We start from the raw sequence: 27,455 nt of genomic DNA on the forward strand, positions 1-27,455 counted from the left end.
CTAACATCGGCGTAGCTCTTGGTGATTACGAGTCGCGTAGGGTTTTACCTGAATATGAATAAATTTTCTCGGTTGCTCATGAATAACCTCGGCCCCGGTGAATTGATCATCGTTTACTTGGTTCGACAAAGGAGAATGACGTTTCCGGTCACATGTGGTTTCAAAAGGAGTGACGTTAAAACTCGAATGAAAATCATTGTAGTACGAGGATTCGGTTAAAGGAAAATACTTTTCTCAAGTAAATTTGAAGTTGGTAATACAAATTCGTATTATGGTTTTCAAGACTTAAATCGTATGTTTGTTCGGTCCGTCGGGTTATGGATGGTACGCGGTACTCATGTCTAAACGCGGTCCCGAGGCTTTTTGTAAGGTACTCCAAAATCTAGAAGTGAAACGAGGATCTCGATCCGAAACGGGGTACATTTCCCTAAGGCATATTGAACAAGTTTGCTAGGAATTGAAAACGTTAGCTAGGACAAGTTTCTCAAGAAAATTCGCGTCGCGGAAGATTTATCGGTTTCTAAAAACGTTCGTCGGGGCAAGTTCTTATCGGGTTTTGAAAACGATTGTTAGGACTATCCACCCTCGCGGCGAATACTTGTATGACGTGAAGAGTCGCTCTCCATTGAGAATTTAGAATAAGGACCTCCTGAACCGGAAGTACGAGGGTGATGCAAGAGAAGTTTCCGCCCCGATGTGAGCATAACGAGTAAATTGTAGTTAGTCAATAAGACTGCGCGAGGACGAGCTAGTATACCCGTGCGACATACGGTTGAAGTCGAATGGAATCGGTAATTCATTCGGAAGCATAAATATAATTTGACAATATTCGAAGGTGTGTCCCCGGTATGGTTGTTGTCAGTACTTTCGGAGTTTTTCAGATGTCCAAACATGAATAGATGAAGTCATGTACATGGCACATGGTGGTGTTTAGGTTGATCGAGTCTAACCACCGTCATGTGTCACTAGAACTTTGGTATGTCTTACCGTAATATAACCACGTTGATCGAGTGTCGTTATATTACGCTAACTCATACCTCCATTCCCACATCACTCTATAGATTCAAGTTCGTGCAATCGTGAAGTTTAAAATAAACAAAGTGTAACGACGTCTCTAACGTGACTCGTATTGAATCGAAAGAATTAGTGCAACTATAAAGAAGCGTTCCCCGAGGGAAGTGTATAAATGATTGTTCACGTCAATGTGGTTCGAGTCAGACAATAAGGTATTCAGGTATGAAAAGAGTAACGAGTCATGATAACGAGTAGCACGCAACCGTAGTGATAAATGTTGATGACGATACTCACCTAGAGTAGTGATGGTAGTAACACCAAAAAGTAGATAGTAAGAAACACCAGTGGGAAACCGATAGTAAGTTGAAACGGTGGCAAATAACAATCCGGGAGACAGAGTTCCCGAACAAGTGTGACTAATGAAGTCGTCGTCATCCATACGTGTATGAATCATGAATTTACGTGTGTTACCAAAAAGTGGCGGAATACGAGTTCGTATGATGAAGGTTGGGTACCATTAAAAAGTTTGCCTAAGAATGATTCAAGTATAATGCACAAGTAGTCAAGTAAGTGCTATCTATAGCAAATGTATGTCAGAATGCAAATGCTAACTATCCGGTTGTAGTCTAGACTCACTAATGCGTCCTAACGACTCTGTTAGACACACTAATGCACGTCCTAGTTCCCTACAACCAACGCTCTGATACCACTTGTAACGACCCGACCAAAACCGTTATTGACGGCGCCGTTAACTTAGGTCCCGTTGCGTGGTCGTAGTCCCTATATGAGACTCGTTTGACCAAAATTATGTCGCATTCATTTGAAAGGTACAAGACCTGCAAGTTTAGTTTAACAACGGATCGACAACAAGTTTAAGTTTACAAAAGTAGTAAAGTATGATTGAAATAACTCGCGACATAATTAGTTTAAAATCACAGTTGCTATAAATAGCGTAAGTAAGTAGACAAAAGTTTGAATCCAAAAATGCTATCCCTAGCGTATGCATGCATGGTAGACTCCAATCAAGTAATCAAAGAGTGCGGAAGCATGTATCAAGTAGCCATGTATAAACCTGAGAAAACATAGAAGAATGTGTCAACACAAAAACGTTGGTGAAATCATAGGTTTAAGTAAGTGAGTAAAGGTAAAGTAAGTCGAACCACAAGATTTGCAAAGTTGAAATAATAGTAGTACATTCTAAAAGTTAATATTCACGAGCACCCAATTATCAAAGCTTAACATTCCGTCCGTTGTATACCCCATCCATAGTGCTAGAACAAACACTGATTCTCGAAAATATATTTCATCCGTAGACGGTAGCGAACCGTCAAAGATGAGGGCTGTCAAACCCATATGGCCATATAACATAAGTTCTCGCTTACACCATCTGATGTAACTAATGATAATCGGATTGAGGATTTTCGTTCTAAACTCGTATGTAGAATGTTTGTTTTCCCGTTCTTGTGTTCACTTAGTTCAAAAGAATCGTTTATGTTTTCTCATCCCAAAAGTAAGTTCAAAAGAGTAAAAAGTGGGACTATGATCTCACCTCGAGTGCACGAGTATAAAAGTACTTCGCAAAGTAAACGTGTGCATGAAAGTTGCTTAGCCTTGACCTAAACAATTAAGTTATATCAATTAACCGTTACGACACAAGGTCGGGCGAAATGTGTTCAATTAGTCCTATAGCTCGTTACGACTCGATTAATATAGCACGTGGATCAATTTGTCAAGTTTCATGCACGACACAAGTAGTTAAGCATGTTAGAACGATTGTATAATCGTTTGGTTAAGTTTGACTAAAAGTCAAACTTGGTCAAAGTCAAAGTCAACGGGGTCGGGTCGGGTGTCCGACAATTTTCTCATGATGAGAAGTCATATACGAGCATAATAGTCAAGTTTCATGGTAAACGGGGTTATAGTAAAGCGGGAAACATTTTTGTGACATTTAAAAACAAAAGAGAGTGGCCTGGGGCTTTTGCGCGGCGCGCACTGGGTTGCGCGGCGCGCACCCAAGTGCAATTTCTGGTCAGAACTCAACCAAGAAGGCAAACATCTGGGATCTCTGATTCTGCGCGGCGCGCGGGTAAATGCGCGGCGCGCAATACCTGGGAATCATGCAGTTTGCAGAAAAATGGTCCAAGTCACGAACCAAAATACAAACAATCACATTTTATGATCCGCAAACAATTAGAACATGTATCTTATATCATCGGAAAGGTATTTTTACAAGGAATACAACTAAACACAATTCATCAATCACAAACATCATTTACAATAGCCGAAATCTCATCAAGTGGTCAATAAAAGTCCATTTTCAAAGTTTCAAGTTCGTAAAACGTATTTTATGATTCGGGAATCCAATTTACACATACGATATGCCGTTTCGAAGGTAATTAAGCATACATTGTATCTAAACACTTACTAACAACATTAACAAGCATTCAACGCATCAAAAGTTCATTTCAAAGTCTATCAACCCTAACCAAAATTCACAAAAATCAATAATCATGTGTTTGAAGTTTTCTTAATCAACCTACGCATCAAAACGAAGCTAGTGATACTAGTAACACAATTAAAACATGAACTTTAACAATCAAACAACATTTAATCTTCCAAAATTCAAGATTAAGCAAACCCATTTCAAATGTTCAAACTAGTTACTCAAAACAACAAATCGAGCAAGTAAATCATATATTCATGCTAGACACGAGCCATAGACACTAACTAACACAATTTCAAGTCAAAAACACGAATTTATAGAAATCTAGAGTTTTTAGAAAGTTACCCAAAATCGATGTGGTTAGTATCAAATCGTAGAGAATGATGAGAGGATCAAGAATATGTAGTCGGATTTGTTGTGAGCTTCCAAGATTGAATTTAGATGATGAATGAATGGAATGGGTTTATGTGTGTGTTCTTGAGATGGAGGGAAAAGAGATGAGGGAGATGATGGAATGAATGAATGGTGGAAAAATGGGTTGACTAGTTGACCTAGTCAACTAGTTTGCCCATTTGCCAATCTCGGTCCCTCGAGTTTCAAAGCGGGTGCGGAATTTAACCGATCGAATATTTTTAAAACGCTCGAGTAAACGGGTGATGTCAAAATTAAATAGCGGGAATATAATGAACGTTACTCACGGAAACTATTAATTTAAATACGAAAGATTATGTTTAAAAAAAAAGACGGTGTTAAAATTAAATTTAACGGAAAAACGCGGGATGTTACAGTGTGTATGCATGATCACGTGAATTAAGGCCTTCAATATAGGCTCCATTAGTTTGTTGTTTTGTTAGATATTTCTTGCTAGATGTTAAATGATGGTTCCCACATGTGTTAGGTGACTCACAAGCACTTCTAAGAGCTGATCATTGAAGTGTATATACCAATAGTAAATACATTTAGAAGCTGGGTATTGTACAAGTACGAATACGGGTGCATACGAGTAGAATTGTTGATGAAAGTGAATGAGGATGTAATTGTAAGCATTTTTGTTAAGTAGAAGTACTTTGATAAGTTTCTTGAAGTATTTCAAAAGTATATGAATACATATTAAAACACTACATGTATATAAATTTTAACTGAGTCGTTAAGTCATCGTTAGTCGTTACATGTAAGTGTTGTTTTGAAGCCTTTAAGTTAACGATCCTGTTAAGTGTTGTTAACCCATTGTTTATTATATCAAATGAGATGTTAAATTATTACATTATCATGATATTATGATGCATTAATATATCTTAATATGATATATATACAATTAAATGACGTACAACGATAATCGTTACATATATGCCTCGTTTCGAATTCCTTAAGTTAGTAGTCTTGTTTTTACATATGTAGTTCATTGTTAATATACTTAATGATATATATACTTATCATAATATCATGTTAACTATATATATATATATATCCATATATATGTCATCATATAGTTTTTACAAATATTAACGTTCGTGAATCTCCGGTCAACTTGGGTGGTGAATTGTCTATATGAAACCTATTTCAATTAATCAAGTCATAACAAGTTTGATTGCTTAACATATTGAAAACACTTAATCATATAAATATCAATTTCATTTAATATATATAAACATGGAAAAGTTTAGGTCAGTACATAATCCGAGTTACGGTTTAGGATTTATAGCCATCCGAAAGTCACTACACCCTTTTAACGTTGTGTTGAAATTTCTGACCTACTCGCACTTAAACCATCACCACGGTCAAACAAAAATGAGTTTGGTTCTAGAAATTGGTCAGCCTCTAGGGGACTCATATACGGAGCCATGGCTACTGGTCTCACCTCATTTCAGTTTGTATACAGGTCGTGGCTACTGAACGAAGTCAGCCTTTATTTCAAACTCTATTCTTGATTGAAACTTACTTTACACTTTTTGATTAATGATGAATGATGATGATACTTAATACCTAATTTACATACTTTTAAACTTTTTGGGATCAATTTACTGACTTAGTAACTTTTGACTTAGGTTGAGGACCTTCCGGACCAACCACTTGCTTACTATTCCCGCGTATCGACTTTTACTACTTTCCACTGTGAGTTATAGCATCCCTTTTTACTTTAACTATTTTGGAAACTGAGAATACATGCGCATTTTACGTTTTACATACTAGGTACGAGTACTTAAACTTTATATATGTGTGGGTTATACAATGGCATAAACTTTTCCCTTAGCTCGGTAACGTTTAGTCATTGGTCTTTGAACCGGTGGATGCGAATCTTAGATATGAATCCATAGGGTTTGACATCCCCACTCGGGCTAGTAGCGCTAGCATTTAACTGGTGTTTAATACTTTGTAAACTTTCGCACTCGCCAAGTGTACTTTTAGGGGGTGTTAATTACGTTAAGTTAGTTACCAAGTGCCCACGGTTATACATATACTTTTCATACTATTTTGAAACACTGAAACCTCGTGGCCTACCTTACATTACTGTTATACTTAAACTATAGCTCACCAACCTTTGTGTTGACGTTTTTAAGCATGTTTTTATTGCTTCCGCTGTAGTTGCCATGCTTTGTAGACTCCCAAAGCGCTCATTAGAGATGTCTTCGCATGAAACATTTAATTTGCATTCAAACTTTATTACTTTTGAACAATGAATTTGTAACGACCTATGGGTCACGTACTATTATTATCGCCTTCTATTCGTAGAGGCACATTATCGTATGTTAAACAATTGTCGTTGGTTATGACATCACCTTTTCTTATGAATGCAAACTTATTTTAAAACATCATATAGTGTTTGACCTTGTAATGATCCTGTTGTTGATGATCCGTAAACGTTAATTTTGTACGGGGCATCACATTTGGTATCAGAGCATTGGTTGTAGGGAATTAGGTTGCATTAGTGAGTCTAGACCGGACAGAGTAGGATTCACTAATAGGACTAATCTATAACTTGCTAGTTTACTTGTTTCTGAAGAACTTGCTGCATGCTGCTGTTTACTTTTACTGCTATATGCCGTATACTGTTATTTGCTTTCACTACTGCATGCTATTATCTGCTTTCGATTGCATGATACTTGTCGTTATTGCCAGGCTACTTACTGCTATAGATGATCTAGACTGTCGTAGTTACTTTGCCTAATACGTGCGTGCTATATGACTTACTGACATGGAAAAAGTTATTTTTTCTTTTTCAGATGTCGGATGTACCGCCCATTATCATTTTGGAGAGCGACTCAGACTCATCCGCCACCTCGCCTGCTATTGTTGCCGATTCACAGATCCCGCCCTCTTTACCCTCCAGCAACTCTGGCGCTTCGTCCTCTGGAGACAGTAGCCATGCACCCGACCCAGTGATCATCTCAGACGAACATGAGGATCCACCGAAGATTCCAGCTCCACTCATCCCAGGACCCACGGAGCCACATCACCATTCCGGTGGTGCTGTGATTCCTGGGGAATATGGGGATGTACCTTTCCAAAATGAGCATGGTCATTGGGCTAGACGCCTTCCTGATGGAAGTGTCGTGCCGATTCCACCCGACAAGTACCGACTGATGACTACAGGCCGAGCACATCCACCTTCCGATGATTCCGACGACTCATCATCCGATGACTTCACCGAGGATGATTCCGACGAGGATTCCGACGAGGACCCTGAGGAGACGCCCATGCAGCCACCCTCCACCCCGCCTAAGAAGCGGTATCGTTTTGACGGTACCATTATTCCAGGGGTTAACAGAGGTAGATCATTCGTTAACACACATGGACTGAAGGTTACAGTTACCGCCTGTAAGCGGCTTGTGTCGTATCCTGCTAATCCATTCATACGTAAGGCTCCCCGTTACGCAGCATCTACTTCTGGTGCTGGACCGTCTACACCACCAGCTCCACCAGCATCATCTGCATCACCGGCACCACCTGTACCATCTGCACTGCCTGCTCCACCAGCCTCTCCCTCTGTCGAGGAACTGACGAGGGAGGTGGATACCCTCCGTGCTCGGGTTACTGAGCTCGAGGACCAGGTGTCCCACATGATGGACATCCTTTACCCACCGTCACCATAGGGCTTTTGTATTAGATTTCATTATGTAATCCCGTTTGTAGTTTCATGTTTCACTCATGTATTGTACGAATCTTATGCGAATGTATGCAACTTTTCATTAATGAATGGAACTTAGTGTTGTTTAATCTTTGTACGGTGTTCTATTTATGTTACAGTGTGATGACTTTGTGGTATCTGAATCTATTTACGTTACTTAATTAGCATGTGTTGTGTTGATTCCATGATTGGTTACCATATACTGTATTACTATTATTTGAATACTGGATTTTGACTTGAGTCAAAATTTTTGTTTAGAAGATCAATGGCCAACGGAGGATCAACGCCCACAGCAGTACAGATAGAAGAAATGATAGCCGAACGGGTAGCCGCAGCTATAGCGGAAATGAACCCCCAAGCTCCACCGTTATCCAGCACAATTATAACGGGTGCACATACAAGAAATTCCAAAGCTGCAAGCCCCACAATTTTAGTGGTACTGAGGGGCCAGTTGGACTTACTAGGTGGTTTGAGAAATTAGAAGCTGTGTTCCGTGTAAGCAACTGTTCAGAAATGAACAAAACTAAGTATGCCTCCTGTACACTATCGGACGGCGCCCTAACCTGGTGGAACACACTTGCTCAAGCTAAGGGTATTGATGAGGCGTATGCTACCCCACGGGAGGAATTTAAGAGGGCCATGATTGAAGAGTATTGCCCCAGGACAGAGATACAGAAGATGGAAACTGAGTTTTGGGGACTGAAAGTGGTAGGAAACGATCTTGATAGTTATAACCGAAGGTATCTGGAATTAGCTCTGATGTGTCCTACGATGGTCACCCCCGAATTTAAACGAATGGAACGGTATTTCTGGGGACTTCCCAAGTCCATCAAAGGAAATTTCATCTCTTCAAAACCAGCTGACGTCCTGAAAGCTATGCGCAAGGCGCATACCCTGATGAACCAAATCACCAGCCAAGAACCAGAAAAGGCTAAATCCGAATCAGGGGCCAGCAGTGAAAAGCATAATTGGGACAACAACAAGGGGAGGGTCTTTGATCAAAACCCGGCAAAGAGACATGAAGGTTTTAAGGGAAACAACCCCAACCCGAACTCTAGCTTGAACTCTAACTACAAGGGTAGTCTGCCACAATACAAGAGGTGCTACAAGCATCACACCGGGTACTGCAACGTGGTCTGCAAAAAATGTAAAAGGACTGGGCATATTGGCAAGGACTGCAAGATCACCACCCTGAATGTGAAGACAAACCCCACTGGACCAAGAAAGTGCTATGAGTGTGGACAACCAGGCCACTTCAAAAATGAGTGTCCCAACAAGCGAAAGGACGGCGGACCACCGCGTGGCAGAGCTTTCAACGTAAACGCAAGGGATGCCCGTGAGAACCCCGACTTGGTTACAGGTATATTCACGATTAACAATCTATTAGCTTCTGTTCTGTTTGATACTGGTGCCGATAGAAGTTATGTATGTAGACACTTTTGCTCTAAGATAAATTGGTCGTTAGTTCCTTTAAAGGAGAGTATGCTTGTAGAGGTAGCCAATGGAAAACTTGAGAAAGTTTTCCAAATTAGCCGAGGAGCTATTATCAACATAACTGGTGTGAATTTCGAGATTGACTTGATACTCATTAAGTTGGGAAGCTTTGATGTTATTGTCGGTATGGACTGGTTGACCAAGATAAGGGCTGACATTATCTGTGGAGATAAAGCTCTTCGTATACCACACGAAGACGGTGAGCCACTGATTATTTACGGAGAGAGATGTAGCTAGAAACTAAATCTCATTAGTTGTATGAAAGCCCAAAAGATCATGAAGAAAGGACGTCTTGCTGTTTTAGCACATGTGAAAACGTTAGAAACTGAGGTGAAGAGTGTGGATGACGTACGAATTGTGAACGAATTTTTCGATGTCTTTCCGGAAGAATTGCCTGGATTACCGCCACTGAGAGTAGTAGAGTTTCAGATCGATTTAGTGCCAGGAGCTGCACCTGTAGCTCGCGTACCTTATCGACTCGCACCTTCCGAAATGCAAGAGTTGCAGAGCCAATTACAAGAACTGCTAGACCGTGGATTTATCCAACCAAGTTTCTCGCCTTGGGGCGCACTTGTTTTATTTGTGAAGAAGAAGGACGGATCATTCCGCATGTGTATCGACTACCGTGAAATCAACAAATTGACGATTAAGAATCGGTATCCTCTTCCCCGAATTGACGATCTTTTTGATCAACTACAAGGATCGAGCGTTTACTCTAAGATCGATTTACGATCCGGTTATCACCAGTTGAGGGTGAAAGAGAGCGATGTGATGAAGACTGCATTCAGAACTCGTTATGGTCATTATGAGTTTCTCGTGATGCCATTCGGTTTAACCAACGCACCTGCTGTGTTCATGGATCTCATGAATCGTGTCTGCAAGCCATACCTGGATAAGTTCGTTATCGTCTTCATTGATGATATCCTCATCTAATCCAAAATCGAAGAAGAACATGAGCAACATCTTCGTCTAGTGTTGGAACTCTTGAGACAAGAGCAACTTTATGCAAAATTCTCCAAGTGTGAGTTTTGGTTGAAGGAAGTCCAATTTCTGGGTCATGTTGTGAGTGATCAAGGTATCAAAGTTGATCTCGCAAAGAGCGAAGCTATCAGCAAGTGGGAAACCCCCACTACTCTGACTCATATCCGCCAATTTTTAGGCCTCACCAGTTACTACTGAAGATTTATTGAAGGTTTCTCTCTAATTGCGCGTCCTTTGACCGTGCTGACTCACAAAGGGAAGAAGTTCATTTTGGAACCCGAACATGAATCTGCATTTCAAACCTTGAAAAAGAAGTTAACCACCGCACCTATCTTATCACTTCCTGAAGGCAGTGATGATTTCGTCGTTTATTGCGATGCTTCGAAAAGTGGTTTTGGTTGTGTACTGATGCAACGCACAAAGGTTATCGCTTACGCCTCCCGACAGCTGAAGATTCATGAGCGAAACTACACTACGCACGATCTCGAACTTGGAGCCGTTGTCTTTGCATTAAAACTGTGGAGACACTACCTTTATGGAACTAAGAGCACTATTTTCACCGATCATAAAAGCCTCCAACACATCTTCGATCAGAAGCAACTGAATATGAGACAACGTCGATGGATCGAGATGCTGAACGACTATGATTGTGAACTTCGTTATCACCCTGACAAGGCCAATGTTGTAGCTGACGCTTTGAGCCGAAAGGAGAGGATGGCACCTCTTCGTGTTCGAGCACTGAACATTACCATTCATTCGAACCTCAATAGCCAGATCCGAGCAGCCCAAGATGAGGCTCTCAAGGAGGAGAATATATCTCATGAATACTTGAACATTCTCGTTTCTCGATTTGAAGTTAAGGAGACTGGACTCCGATGCTATGCCGAAAGAATTTGGGTACCCCGTTATGGAGATCTACGGAGCCTTATACTAGATGAAGTCCACAAGTCGAGATATTCGATTCACCTAGGAGCCGCTAAAATATACCACGATCTCAAGGAACAGTATTGGTGGCCAAATCTTAAGAAGGATGTTGCAACTTATGTTGGGAAGTGTTTGACTTGCTCGAAAGTTAAGGCCGAACATCAGAGGCCCTCTGGGTTACTTCAGCAACTAGAAATCCCACAATGGAAGTGGGAAAGGATAACGATGGATTTCATTACGAAGCTACCAAAGACGGTGGACGGATACGATACCATCTGGGTTATTGTTGACCGTCTTACTAAATCTGCACACTTCTTAGCCATGAAGGAAACGGATACGATGGAGAGACTCGCCCAACTATACATAAAATAGGTTGTATCTTGTCATGGTGTGCCCTTATCGATCATCTCAGATCGCAATCCCCGTTTTGCTTCTAGATTTTGGCGTTCTTTGCAAGAAGCCTTGGGGACTCATCTCGACATGAGTATTGCGTATCACCCGCAGACCGACAGACAAAGTAAACGCACGATTCAGAATTTGGAAGACATGTTGCATGCATGTGTCATTGATTTCGGAAAGGCTTGGGAAAGGCATTTCCCCTAGCCGAGTTTTCTTACAACAACAGTTATCATTCGAGTATTAATGCCGTACCTTTTGAAGCGTTGTATGGCCGCAAGTGCCGATCTCCTATTTGTTGGGTCGAAGTAGGCGAAACGCAAATCATCGGACCCGAGATAGTCCATGAAACAACTGAGAAGATTGTCCAAATTCAAGCGAGACTCAAGAAGGCTCGTGATCGCCAAAAGAGTTATGCAGACCTTAAATGTAAAGAATTCGAATTCAACGTGGGTGACCATGTAATGTTGAAGGTCGCACCTTGGAAAGGTGTAATCTGTTTTGGAAAACGTGGGAAGCTCAACCCGCGATACATTGGTCATTTTGAAATCTTAGAGCGTGTTGGACCCGTTGCTTACCGTTTGGATCTTCTAACTCAATTGAGCTCAGTTCATCCTACCTTTCACGTATCGAATTTGAAGAAGTGTCTTGCTGAACCGAAACATGTCATACCACTGGAGGAACTTACAATTGATGACAAACTCCACTTCATGGAAGAGCCTGTCAAAATTATGGACCGTGAGGTCAAAACTTTGAAACATAACAGGATTCCGATCGTCCGAGTTCGATGGAATGCCAAACGAGGACCTGAGTTTACCTGGGAACGAGAGGATCAAATGATGCAGAAGTATCCTCACCTTTTCCCAACTCCTCCATCTACCTCAGCTTAAAATTTCGTGACGAAATTTTCTTTAACAGGTGGGTAATGTAATGACCCTGGTTTTTTTTAACTTTTATTATTAATATTTATTATTAATACTTGCGCTTTAATAAATGTATTTTTTTATACATTTACTTGTTGCCGTATTTGACTTTACATGGCCTAACTTGTCTTTGTGACATATGTACTTTTCTCCAATAATATTTCGAATATTATTTACATTCATGATTAATTATTATTAATCATTTTTAATTAACTAATGCAAGTAGTTAATTACTTGGGCTTATTTATTTAATTTGTTACTTACTTGGACTTGGGCCTTTATTAATGGTTATGGACTTGGAAGCCCACCCTATACACTTAATGGACTAGTTGAGAGCCCAACGTATTACTAGTAACTTATTAAGTTTAAACTTGGATTAATTAAGTTAATTTGGAGACAAATACATCAAGCATGCTAGTAACTCTTTCTCATGCATTTAACTTTAATCTATTCTAAGCTTTCACCATTCTCCCACACTTGAAAGTAGCATTTGACCTTTCCCCTTTAAGTCACCAAAAGTGACGGTTTGGGTAGCATGGGAGGAGAGCTCCATTTTTCAAATTTTTGTTTCTTATTTGCAAGTATCATTTCATTTTTTCACACACACTTACTTACACTTTCATTTCTCCAAGCTTTTCTCTCTAGTTATTAAGTAAACAAACTTTATTTTCTTCTTCTTTTTCTCTTAAAAACCGAAACATAAACATCATCATTCTTCTTGTTTAGTTACTTGTTGTTGTTTGTTGTTGTTGTTAAAGATCAAGTTTTCTAACTTGTATCTTCATGTAATCTTGGTTACTTCCATCTTTTGTTTGATGAAGAACCAAGAACAAGAATTTAAACTTGTTAGTTTATGGTTCTACACTTAAATGTTTTTAAGATTTAAAGTTCATAAGCTTGATGATCTTCTTTGTGTTCATGTTTTGTAGACTTGAAGTTCATTTTCTTAAGATCCAAACTTTGATTTGAATCTTCTCAAGTATGAAGCAAACATGAGCTTAATACTTGTAACTTTAGTTTATTTCTACATTTTATTTATTTAAAGTTGTGATGTTGTTAATTTGGTCAAGTATTACTAGTTAATCTTGATCTCATATTTCTTGAAACTAAAGTTAACTTTATAAGTTCAAGAACATGGAAGTATAACTTTCTAGTTATAACTTCATATACTTATGTTGGATCTAAGTTTATATAATTTATGGTCTTCTAATTTTGTTGTAAATAAGAGCTTACAAGCTTACATACATTTTACAAGATGAAAATCTAAGTTTCATAACATATGGTTTCATTAAAGTGAAGATCCAAGTTCTATAACTTAGGATCTAACTTAAGAACACTAGATCTAGACTTTCTAGTCTAGGATCTTTAAGATCTAGCTAAGATCTAAGTTCTACAACTTAAGATCTTGTTTATTTAGTTTACTTTCAAGTTTGTAGCTTAATATTACTATTAGAACTCATGTATATGTCGGATCTAAGATCTTGATGTAACTTTGGTTCATCAACCTTCATACAACTCTTAAGTGAGTTGTGCTATATATCTTAGACTTACATTAGTGTTATGATGGTTAAAACTTGGTAAAGATGATGAAAATACATCATCGAGTTGTACACTTGAAGCTATACGCATCAAGGATGAGAACCGTGATGAGCATCAAGCACCAAGAACCCACCGGAGCACCTTACTTACTGTTTCTGGAACTGATCAGTAACCTGGGAGACTGGAAAAGTTTATTTCCAGCTAGTTCGGTTTGAGTAGATGATTTTCCATTTAGACCTCGTCTTAATCCGAGTTACGGTTTAGGATTTATGGCCATCCGAAAGTCACTACACCCTTTTAACGTTTTGCTGAAATTTCTGACCTACTCGCACTTAAACCGTCACCACGGTCAAACGAAGACGATTTTGGTTCTGGAAATTGGTCAGCCTCTAGGGGACTCATATACGGAGCCATGGCCACTGTTCTCACCTCATTTCAGTTTGTATAGAGGTCGTGGCGACTGAACGAAATCAGCCTTTATTTCAAACTCTATTCTTGATTGAAACTTACTTTACACTTTTTGATTAATGATGAATGATGATGATACTTAAGACCTAATTTACATACTTTTAAACTTTTAAGAACGATTTACTGACTTAGTAACTTTTAACTTAGGTTGAGGACCTTCCGGACCAACCACTTGCTTACTATTCCCGCGTATCGACTTTTACTTCTTTCCACTGTGAGTTATAGCATCCCTTTTTACTTTAACTATTTTGGGAACTGAGAATACATGCGCATTTTACATTTTACATAACAGGAACGAGTACTTAAACTTTATATATGTGTGGGTTATACAACGGCATAAACTTAGCCTTAGCTCGGTAACGTTTAGTCATTGGTCTTTGAACCGGTGGACGCGAATCTTAGATATGGATCCATAGGGTTTGACATCCCCATTCGGGCTAGTAGTGCTAGCATTTAACGGGTGTTTAATACTTCTTAAACTTTCGCACTCGCCAAGTGTACTTTTAGGGGTGTTAATTACGTTAAGTTAGTTACCAAGTGCCCACGGTTATACATATACTTTTCATACTGTTTTGAAACACTGAAATCTCGTAGCCTACCTTACATTACTGTTATACTTAAACTATAGCGCACCAACCTTTGTATTGACGTTTTTAAGCATGTTTTTCTCAGGTGCTTAAGGTTTGATTGCTTCCGCTGCAGTTGCCATGCTTTGTAGACTCCCGCTGCGCTCATTAGAGATGTCTTCGCATGAAACATTTAATTTGCATTCAAACTTTATTACTTTTGAACAATGAATTTGTAACGGCCTATGGGTCACGTACTATTATTATCGCCTTCTATTCATAGAGGCACATTATCGTATGTTAAACATTTGACGTTGGTTATGACGTCACCTTATTTTATGAATGCAAACTTATTTTAAAATAGCATATAGTGTTTGACCTTGTAATGATCCTGTTGTTGATGATCCATACACGTTAATTTTGTACGGGGCATCACAGATGTATTATGAAATGGTATGCATATCGTCAATTTTCGGTGTAAGGAAAGTTTGTCTTTTCAAAACGAATGCAATGTTTGTAAAATGTATCATATAGAGGTCAAGTACCTCGTGATGTAACCAAATGTAATGTATTCGTCCAGATGGATTAGGACGGGTCATTTCATATGTATTATTAATGTAATTATATAACGTGTGATAAAAATATCTTTGTATCACATATTTATTTGATAAAATAATATTGATAATAATAATAATGAGTAAACGTTGTATTATTTTGTAATAATAATAATGATAATATTAATAAAGATAATGTTATTAAAAGTGTTTAATATAAATAACAAGGGTAATAATAATGATGATATTACTAATGCTAATAAAATTGATAATAACGATAATTTTAAATAAAACGGTAGTTTTAAATTCTATACCTTTAATAATACCATATTCTTAATAAAAACGATATTTCTTAATAATAATAATAATTTTTTTAATAGAATGATAGTTTTAATAAAAATGATAAATTTTAAATGATAATTGATAGTATCGATACTTTAATATTAGTAAAATAATTATCTTAATAATAATATTTACTATATATATTAATTATCATAATAAGATTAGTAATAATAATATTTTATAAAAAAATAATTCTATCAAAAAGATAGTTTTTAATAGTAATCCTAATATGATAATAATGATAATATTTTATAATAAAAATGATATTTAATAAAAGTGATAATTTTTAATATTAATGATACTTTTAATAATAATAATAATAATGATAAAAAATAATAAAATGCTAGCTTTTATAAAAATGTTACCTTTTAATAATAACGATAATTTCAGTAATAATATCAATAATAATAATAATAATAATAATAATAATAATAATAATAATAATAATAATAATAATAATAATAATAATAACCTTAGTGATAATAACGATAGTGATAATAATAATAATAATAATTTATAGATAATAATAATAACGACGATAATAATAACGACGATAGTAATAATAATAATAATAATAATAATAATAATAATAATAATAATAATAATAATAATAATAATAATAATAATAATAATTAATAATAATAATAATAGAGTTAACGATAATTCAATTGACCATATCTTTAAATCCGTTCATCGAAATCACATGACTTCTAAATGAAAAGTTAATAATTTTTCGACAGCTTTCCAACGACATGCATATCATATACCTTATCTCAGTAGCATATGTATTAAAATCATTATTCATCATAAAATATCTAACAACAACATTAAACATACAAGCATGCATAATCTTATATACTCGAGCAATAGTCAGGGATACACTATTAATATATAAAAGATAGAATATGAATGCTCACGTATCAATATTTTAATTCAATATTGCAGGAAAGTACGTAGACGCAACGGAGATGATAAACACTAGTTTGACCTTACGAGCATACCCTCGAACCATATCTATAACCTCCATAGCTATAACTCATAATTTTCTTAGCTCTATCCCGTTCGTAAAACTCGTTTTGAAATAACCCGCTCATGACTCCGTCGTAGTATTTTATATATAAATAATAATACTAATACTACTAATAGTAATAAGATTAATAATAATATTAATCTTAATAATAATAATAATAATAATTATAAATATATAAATATGTATATAGAGAAAGCAGAGATAGATAGAAGAATTGAGGTGTGTGTAACCAAATGAATTCGATCGAGCTTTATACCAGTTTGCTGAAAAACAACCCCATGCGATCGCATGGGCTTGTAGTGTAAATGCCATGCGATCGCATGGCTCTCTCTGCCAGCTAATATGCATCACTTTTCTTCTACCGACACTTTTATAATAATATTATATATATTTATATATTAAATCTTTATAATTATATATATATTATATTATATTCGCGAGCATAGCTAACTTGTAAATTTCGTTCCGATGACTAGTACGTTGTCACTCGACTTATGTCCTGGTTCCGATTCCTCGAACGCTAACTCGTACGCTGAGAAAACTAGTACTTTACGTTTCGCGATGTGTACCATTATTATTAATTAAACTCAATCATCGATAAACTATATTACTCGAAGTATAACCTATACAAATGAGTATTATGGTCACTTACTTCTATAAATCAATGTCTCGTTATTTATATATATGACAATATTAATTTCAAATCAAAACGATTTGTGTCTAGTTAATATTATAATTAATCACTTTGTAATATATATATATATATATATATATATATATATATATATATATATATATATATATATCTTAAAAATAAATTTGTACATATTATGTCTAATTGAAATATTTATTTAATAAAGTAATATTTTAGTTCTTCAAAATAAATTTTCAAGATTCATTTATAATCATTTAAATAATAGAAAATATTATATCGTAATACGTTTACGATTTTGAAACAATATATATATATATATATATATATATATATATATATATATATATATATATATATATATATATATATATATATATATATATATATGTATATATATATATATATATATGTATATATATATATATATATATGTATATATATATATATATGTATATATATATATGTATATATATATACATATGTATACATATGTATATATATGTATACATATGTATATATATATATATATATATATATATATATATATATATATATATATATATATATATATATATATAATATTTGTAATTTATAATACAAAGCTATATTTAAATTCTTCAAAATTTTATATTCATAAACAAATTATCTTATAAAACATTTTAATAATAAGATTCTTTTTAAACTGAAAACGTTTTAGTATGTTTGAAACTAATTCAAATAAATATTAAAATCTTGTTTTCCAAACTAAATATATTTAAGAATCATTCGATTAAAAGGTTAAAATAATGTAATTTGCTATATCATAAAACGTTTTAGAAAAGTAAAATTATATATACTCATAGTAGGTTTCATGTTTTTAAATTATAGTTTGTTGGTGAAGCGTGAGATAAAGTCCAAAGGTCAAATAAACGTATGAAATCATTTAAGGTAAAACGTTGATATCTATTTTCTTAATTATCTACACTCCCAAATTTCACTTTCAGCTTAAATAATATGAAAGTTAAGTAGTTAATACCTATATAGGAAATCGAACAGGAACTCCACTGACCCTTGTCTAGTTCCCGTTAATTAACACTTTTGTTCTTACTTGTAAATCACTTTACCATTTTCCGAATACCGTTAAAAAGGAAAGGTTTCCTAAATCAAAGTAGACCTCTCAACAAAGACTTATAATCATACAATGTATATGATAAATCAATCATTTGATATTATCTTCTAATTCCATCGACAATTACGATCATGTAAAGTATTATATCTAATACTTTGTTAACGTTTTCAAGTTATAATATATATACATATATATACATATATAATCATATCCATTTATATAATGGTTCGTGAATCGTCGGAATTTGGTCGAGGTTAAATGAATATATGAATATAGTTTAAAATTTTTGAGATTCAACTTAACGAACTTTGCTTATCGTGTCGAAATAATATAAAGATAAAGTTTAAATTTGGTCGGAAATTTCTGGGTTGTCACACCATATATATAAAACAAAGATTTTTGAATTTAGTAGTGCTAATCTATACCTCTTCTTTCAGCTGTGCATTTTCGAATCGAAGTTTTTGTTCATCAAAATAACTATCTTCACCAATTTGAGGCCCACCGCACGTTGGGCATACCAAATTCTTCAACGCCTCTCGTATCACAATGTTTTCACATCGTATCTTGTCGTTCTCAACTCTCAATGTAAAATTGTCCGTGCGTTCCTGTTGTGCCTACAACAACACATATTATAAAGTCCAAACAGTTATGTATATAACATGTCTTGTTCCTAAATATATATATATATATATATATATATATATATATATATATATATATATATATATATATATATATAAACAAACCTTCATTTGGGTTCTTCGGTTTTGAAACTAAAACTTAATTTATCTTGTAGTTAAACCCAACTCTCTACTTAAGTGCATTCTTGTTTTCTCATCTGGATGTGGAAATTCTTTAAAAGTACTACAAATTTTCTCAAATTAATAAAAAAATTAAACTTAGAAAGTTTAGTTGAGGTTATACAATAAAGAATAAAAAAATCTTACGACTCAAGAATTTGAATTTGGAGCGCGGTACGACAGTGGTAACATTTCTGCTTGTCAGAAGAATCACCACCGCCACTGCCAGCACCGCCACCACCGTCGTAGTCCGTAGTCTCCAACGATAATGTACGTGAAAGAACATAAATTATTATACTGAAAGTGCAAGTAAATATGACACCTCAACACCCCCTTTAACAACTTCTTCATCTTGGACTGTTTCTTCATGTTCTTGATCTGATTTCTGTAAATGTGATCAAGCTTTCCATCAAAGTTCAAGTTACTTATGGGTTCAGCTGTTGCTTCTTCATCACTATCCGAGATTTCAATTGCCCTTTTGCTTGACTCACTTGGACCTACTTCATCATCATTTTTCCTCTTTTTCGAAGATGGTGTTTTCGAGATTCCTAGCCTCTTAATGGGATCAAGTTTGGGTGGACGAGAATGAGGGTGAGTAATTTCAAGGTGATCAAACATTTTGTTAAGGTGCATTCCATAAGGGAGTGCTCGAGTGGTTTTGGTGAGGAGATTGCTCATTCTCGAGGTCATGAGAAATGTAATGTTGACAGGTTTCTTCTTTTCTAGACACCAAAGTATTGCAAGCTGAGTGGCATGAATGTTGGCATGATTTCTGATGTGCAAAATGTTATATATGAATTGTTGTATGAAATAGTATGGAAAAATACCGATTAAAGATTGTTACACACTAACGGCAGTGTACCCGATCGTGTAGTAGTATAGTAAATAATAAAATCAGTGTATCGTTCCAAGGATAGTTGTATTAGTCGAACTAGAATTAGAAACTATATTATGATTAACTAAGTAAATGAAACTTACAGGTACAAGATATTATGTTTTTGTGGCTATTTAACGATTAGCTAAATCAGAGAAGATTAAAAGTAAAAACAATATTTTTGGTTTTTTTAAGTTTATATAATGAAAACTAGTGCAAAGAAAGCAAATAAGATAGTTTGATTTAGATCAAAGAGACGAAATGTTCATCTAGATATTTTACCCTCGGTATTGGATGTAAGTTATATTGTTAGGACCCGATTGAATGAATATGTGTGTAAGTTATCTAATAGGTTCACCAAGAGTTCTCTTTAGTAAACACGCAAACACAATTACAAGATCAAGGGTTCCCTTTTCACTATAGTTCTTGTATTTGTAATCGGATAACTTAACTAGTTCTAAGGCTTGAAACTTGACTTCTATATTCATAGTTATCAATAATTGTACAAACGTTCGTTGCATACAATTCATCCCTATATCGTCTGAAATGTCCCGTTCTTATTGATTAAAAACGTTCTATATTAATTGATTTCGTTGCGAGGTTTTGACCTCTATATGAGACGTTTTTCAAAGACTGCATTCATTTTAAAACAAACCATAACCTTTATTTCATCAATAAAGGTTTAAAAATCTTTACGTAGATTATCAAATAATGATAATCTAAAATATCCTGTTTACACGCGACCATTACATAATGGTTTACAATACAAGTATGTTACAACGAAATAAGTTTCTTGAATGCAGTTTTTACACAATATCATACAAGCATGGACTCCAAATCTCGTCCTTATTTAAGTATGCAACAGCGGAAGCTCTTAATAATCACCTGAGAATAAACATGCTTAAAACGTCAACAAAAATGTTGGTGAGTTATAGGTTTAACCTATATATTATCAAATCATAATAATAGACCACAAGATTTCATATTTCAATACACATCCCATACAAAGAGATAAAAATCATTCATATGGTGAACACCTGGTAACCGACATTAACAAGATGCATATTTAAGAATATCCCCATCATTCCAGGACACCCATAGGATATGATATAAATTTCGAAGTACTAAAGCATCCGGTACTTTGGATGGGGTTTGTTAGGCCCAATAGATCTATCTTTAGGATTCGCGTCAATTAGGGTGTCTGTTCCCTAATTCTTAGATTACCAGACTTAATAAAAAGGGGCATATTCGATTTCGATAATTCAACCATAGAATGTAGTTTCACGTACTTGTGTCTATTTTGTAAATCATTTATAAAACCTGCATGTATTCTCATCCCAAAAATATTAGATTTTAAAAGTGGGACTATAACTCACTTTCATAGATTTTTTACTTCGTCGGGAAGTAAGACTTGGCCACTGGTCGATTCACGAACCTATAACAAATATGTACATATATATCAAAGTATGTTCAAAATATATTTACAACACTTTTAATACATTTTGATGTTTTAAGTTTATTAAGTCAGATGTCCTCGTTAGTAACCTACAACTAGTTGTCCACAGTTAGATGTACAGAAATAAATCGATATATATTATCTTGAATCAATCCACGACCTAGTGTATACATATCTCAGTATTGATCACAACTCAAACTATATATATTTTGGAATCAACCTCAACCCTGTATAGCTAACTCCAACATTCACATATAGAGTGTCTATGGTCGTTCCGAAATATATATAGATGTGTCGACATGATAGGTCGAAACATTGTATACGTGTCTATGGTATCTCAAGATTACATGATATACAATACAAGTTGATTAAGTTATGGTTGGAATAGATTTGTTACCAATTTTCACGTAGCTAAAATGAGTAGTTTTTACCAATTTTGTTTTGCTCGCCATTTCTTCGTTTCTAATCCGTTTTGAGTGATTTAAGCGGCCACGGTTTCGTATTGAACTTGAATTTATGAAACTAAACAGAAAAGGTATAGGTTTATAGTCGGAAATACAAGTTACAAGTCGTTTTTGAAAGAGGTAGTCATTTCCGTCGAAAGAACGACATCTTGATGACTGTTTTGAAAAACATACTTTCACTTTGAGTTTAACCATGATTTTTGGATATGGTTTCATGTTCATAAGAAAATTCATTTTTCCCAGAAGTATAGCTTTTAAATCAAAGTTTTTCATAGTTTTTAATTATCCAAACCATAACAGCCCCCGGTTGTAACTACAACGGCGTAAATCCGGTTTTATGGTGTTTATCGTGTTTCCGGGTTTTAAATCATTAAGTTAGCATATCTTATAGATATAGATCATGTGTATAGTTGATTTTAAAAGTGTAGTTAGAAGGATTAACTTTATTTGCGAACAAGTTTAGAATTAACTAAACTATGTTCTAGTGATTACTAGTTTACCACTTCGAATATGATAGCTTTTTATGTATGAATCGAATGATGTTATGAACATCATTACTACCTTAAGTTCCTTGGATAAACCTACTAAAAAAGAGAAAAATGGATCTAGCTTCAATGGATCCTTGGATGGCTCGAAGTTCTTGAAGCAGAATCATGACATGAAAACAAGTTCAAGTAAGATCATCACTTGAAATAAGATTGTTATAGTTATAGAAATTGAACCAAAGTTTGAATATGATTATTACCTTGTATTAGAATAATAACCTACTGTAAGAAACAAAGATTTCTTGAGGTTGGATGATCACCTTACAAGATTGGAAGTGAGCTAGCAAACTTGAAAGTATTCTTGATTTTATGTAACTAGAACTTGTAGAATTTATGAAGAACACTTAGAACTTGAAGTTAGAACTTGAGAGAGATCAATTAGATGAAGAAAATTGAAGAATGAAAGTGTTTGTAGGTGTTTTTGGTCGTTGGTTTATGGATTAGATATAAAGGATATGCATTTTTTTTTCATGTAAATAAGTCATGAATGATTACTCATATTTTTGTAATTTTATGAGATATTTCATGCTAGTTGCCAAATGATGGTTCCCACATGTGTTAGGTGACTCACATGGGCTGCTAAGAGCTGATCATTGGAGTGTATATATGATAATGCTAAAAATGAACATATATTTCATAGCATTATTCCTCAAGAAAGACAAGCTTTTAGTTGCAATTGTCCTATTTACAAGTGATATTCGTTTAAATAATAAAAGGTGAAGACAAAAGGCAGATTCGACGAATTGAAGACGCAAACGACCAAAAAGCTCAAAAGTACAAAAGACAATCAAAGAGGTTCCAACTCTCAACCGGAACCGGGACCAGAGTCAACTCTCAACGCTTGACGCAACGGACTAAAAATTACAAGTCAACTATGCACATAAATATAATATAATATTTAAATAATTCTTATAATTATTTATATATTATATATTATATAATTAAAAACCGTCGGCAGAAAAAATAAAGGCATGTGAGCCTCTCCAGCTGGCCATGTGATCGCATGGCCTTGAAGGGTAAAGCTCATGCGATCGCATGAGCCACTTTTCCAGCCCACATGCCTATAAAATTCGCAGCTTGGTGAACATCAAAACACATCTTTTTCTATCTCTCAATATATCTATACGTAATATTTATATTTTAATTTTAATTTTAATTTTAATTTTAATTTTAAATCCTAATAATAAGGGTATGTTAGCGAATGTTGTAAGGGTGTAAGTCGAAATTCTGTCCGTGTAACGCTACGCTATTTTTAATCATTGTAAGTTATGTTCAACCTTTTTACATTAATGTCTCGTAGCTAAGTTATTATTATGCTTATTTAATCCGAAGTAATCATGATGTTGGGCTAAAAATATTAAAATTGGGTAATTGGGCTTTGTACCATAATTGGGGTTTAGACAAAAGAACGACACTTGTGGAAATTAGACTATGGGCTATTAATGAGCTTTATATTTGTTTAACTAAATGATAGTTTGTTAATTTTAATATAAAGATTCACAATTGGAAGTCCCTATAAATAATCATATACACTCGATCAGATACGATGGGCAGGGTATTTATATGTACGAATAATCGCTCATTTAACCGGACACGGGAATGGATTAATAGTCACTAGAATTATTAAAACAGGGGTGAAATTATGTACAAGGACACTTGGCATAATTGATAATAAAGTATTAAAACCTTGGGTTACACTCAGTCGACATCCTGGTGTAATTATTAAACAAAGTAATAAAACCTTGTTATAGTTTAAGTCCCTAATTAGTTGGAATATTTAACTTCGGGTATAAGGATAATTTGACGAGGACACTCGCACTTTATATTTATGACTGATGGACTGTTATGGACAAAAACCAGACGGACATATTAAATAATCCGGGACAAAGGACAATTAACCCATGGGCATAAAACTAAAATCAACACGTCAAACATCATGATTACGGAAGTTTAAATAAGCATAATTCTTTTATTTCATATTTAATTTCCTTTATTTTATATTTAATTACACTTCTAATTATCGCACTTTTATTTATTGTTATTGTATTTAATTGCAATTTTAATTATCGTACTTTTTAATTATCGCAAGTTTATTTTATCGCACTTTTATTTATCGCAATTTCATTATCGTTATTTACTTTACGCTTTAAATTAAGTCTTTTATTTATTTAATATTTTACATTTTGTTTTAATTGCAACTAAAGTTTTAAATTCGACAAACCGGTCATTAAACGTTAAAAACCCCCCTTTATAATAATAATATTACTTATATATATATTTGTATTTTTATAAAATAAAACTAATATAGCGTTAAGCTTTGATTAAAAGATTTTCCCCGTGGAACGAACCGGACTTACTAAAAACTACACTACTGTACGATTAGGTACACTGCCTATAAGTGTTGTAGCAAGGTTTAAGTATATCCATTCTATAAATAAATAAATATCTTGTGTAAAATTGTATCGTATTTAATAGTATTTCCTGCTAAAATTTAATAGTATTTTATACCCCTTAGCTTTAACATCAAGTATTTTTGGTGCCGCTGCTAGGGAACCATCTAGCTTAAAAGCCGGAAGCGCAACGCTAATATATATAAAAAAACAAAAAACAAAAAATTTATTTTTAGTTTACTTTTATTAAAATACGCTTTTGTAAAAAATACGTTTTAATATATTCGAAAATATAAAAAGAAAAAGAAAAATATAAATATTTTTAAGAGTTTGTTAAATATTTAAGTTCTATAAATGTTTCTTTATATTTATTTTATAAAAATATAAGTTTTATTTAATTTATAAAAATATATTATATAAATATTTAAAACAGAAAAAATAAACACAGCAAAATAAAAAAAAAAACATTCGGCATGCTACTGTAGCAGCCCGTAGCCTGGCCCAAAATCCTGGCTCATGCGATCGCATGGGCCCGAAGGCATAAACTCATGCGATCGCATGAGAGTGTCTGACACGCCAACAGGAAACCCTAACTGCATTAATTACGGGTATTATTATTATTATTTAATATACCCTAATTAGGTTTTATTATTTAATTAGTTATTAGTTTTTAGATTTAATTTATATATTTAGTTTAATTAGTTTAATTAAATTTTAAAATTAATAGTTTTATAAAATAAATAATATAAAAATAATATTTTTATAAAAATTGTACTTTTTACAACTTTTAGTATATTTTTATATTTTATTTTTTTAAATTGTTTTTAGCGTAATATTTGTATTTTTCGCTCGTATTTTTAATTCATAGTTTTTGCTATAGTTATTTTTATTTCTAGATTTTTAGGCCTTGCCGTAAAATCCCTTAAGTGCTTTTTCTTTAGACTAAGATTTAGGTGCTTTAGAATTTTGCGACGCCTTTTTAAATTTTAGTACCTTTTTAAGATATTGCCATTTGGGATATATTTTTACTTGTAAGCTTTAATATTTTTAGACGCCTTTTACCTATGTATCAATTATTATTCCAATTAGTAATCTCAATTTGCGATTATAATTTTAAGTTAGTGATAGTAATAAGGTTGGGTTAGTCAAGTATTTTTAAGTTTTATAAGTCACTCTTTTTCTTTCTTATTTTTCGACGCCTTTTATTTTTCGACCTTTTTTGACGCGCTCTTTTTCTTTCTTATTTCTCGTCATTCTAGTTTTTAGGACTTAGAATTTTTTCTACTTCTTATCTATACTTCTTAAAATTACGAAAATTTATTTTAAGTGGTTAAATTGATAGACATCAAAATTTTCTGGTTCGTAGTAATAGTTAGATTTGTACGTGGACCGGGTTATTGGAGCCAAACAGTCCTCAATTATATTGAGACCAAACGAATCCTGCCCCTCCGCTGCATCTTTTGGCTATTCGAAACGTGGGCAAAATCAGAAAAGTCTATTAATTGGATAACTTATATAATTTTTCTTTCCTTTTAAAAAACTAATAGGATATTCAGTGAATGCACCGAACAAGACGTTCACCACCTTTTGTACGTTCATCACCCGTAACTAGATCAAGACATCTAGCAAATATTACCGCCGTTGATTTTTCTTTAGAATCGTCATCCAGTCGACCAAGTACTCCAATTCAAATTTCCGATAATCCATTTTTTGAACCCGACCTCACAATTGAGAATCCGGGGAATATTCAGGGACAATTCGTAGATCCTGAACCATTAATTTTTCCTCCGGAACCACCAATCATTAAAACAGAGATTATTGAGGAACGAACCATTAAATCAGAATCCTCTAGTGATTCCGATTCAACAAATTCAATTATGGAGAATCTGGAACCTTTAAGTATGGAAGACCGAATGAGAGCTAAACGCACTGGCCAAGGTCACGCAATTACTCATCCAGACATTAATGTGCCAGATTATGAAATCAAAGGACAAATTCTACACATGGTAACTAATCAATGCCAATTTAGTGGTGCGCCGAAGGAAGATCCAAATGAACATCTTCGTACCTTTAATAGGATCTGCACTCTATTTAAAATCCGAGAAGTGGAGGATGAACAGATATATCTCATGTTATTTCCCTGGACTTTAAAAGGAGAAGCCAAAGATTGGTTGGAATCGTTACCTGAAGGGGCGATTGATACATGGGACGTTTTAGTTGAAAATTTTCTTAAACAATTCTTTCCGGCATCTAAAGCCGTAAGACTTCAAGGAGAAATTGTTACGTTCACACAGAAACCAAATGAAACTCTATATGAGGCATGGACAAGATTTGGAAAGTTATTAAGAGGATGTCCGCAATAT

At 34.4% G+C, this 27,455-nt stretch overlaps 1 pseudogene; it reads right to left on the reverse strand.

Annotated features, from left to right (window-relative positions):
• LOC139870899 (homeobox-leucine zipper protein HDG11-like) overlaps positions 1 to 20,041 on the reverse strand; it is a 93,580-nt pseudogene extending 73,539 nt beyond the window's left edge.
• Between the last annotated feature and the right edge of the window lie 7,414 nt (positions 20,042 to 27,455).

The sequence above is a fragment of the Rutidosis leptorrhynchoides genome, chromosome 10 (assembly GCF_046630445.1).
Source record: "Rutidosis leptorrhynchoides isolate AG116_Rl617_1_P2 chromosome 10, CSIRO_AGI_Rlap_v1, whole genome shotgun sequence".
Lineage (NCBI taxonomy): Eukaryota > Viridiplantae > Streptophyta > Magnoliopsida > Asterales > Asteraceae > Rutidosis > Rutidosis leptorrhynchoides.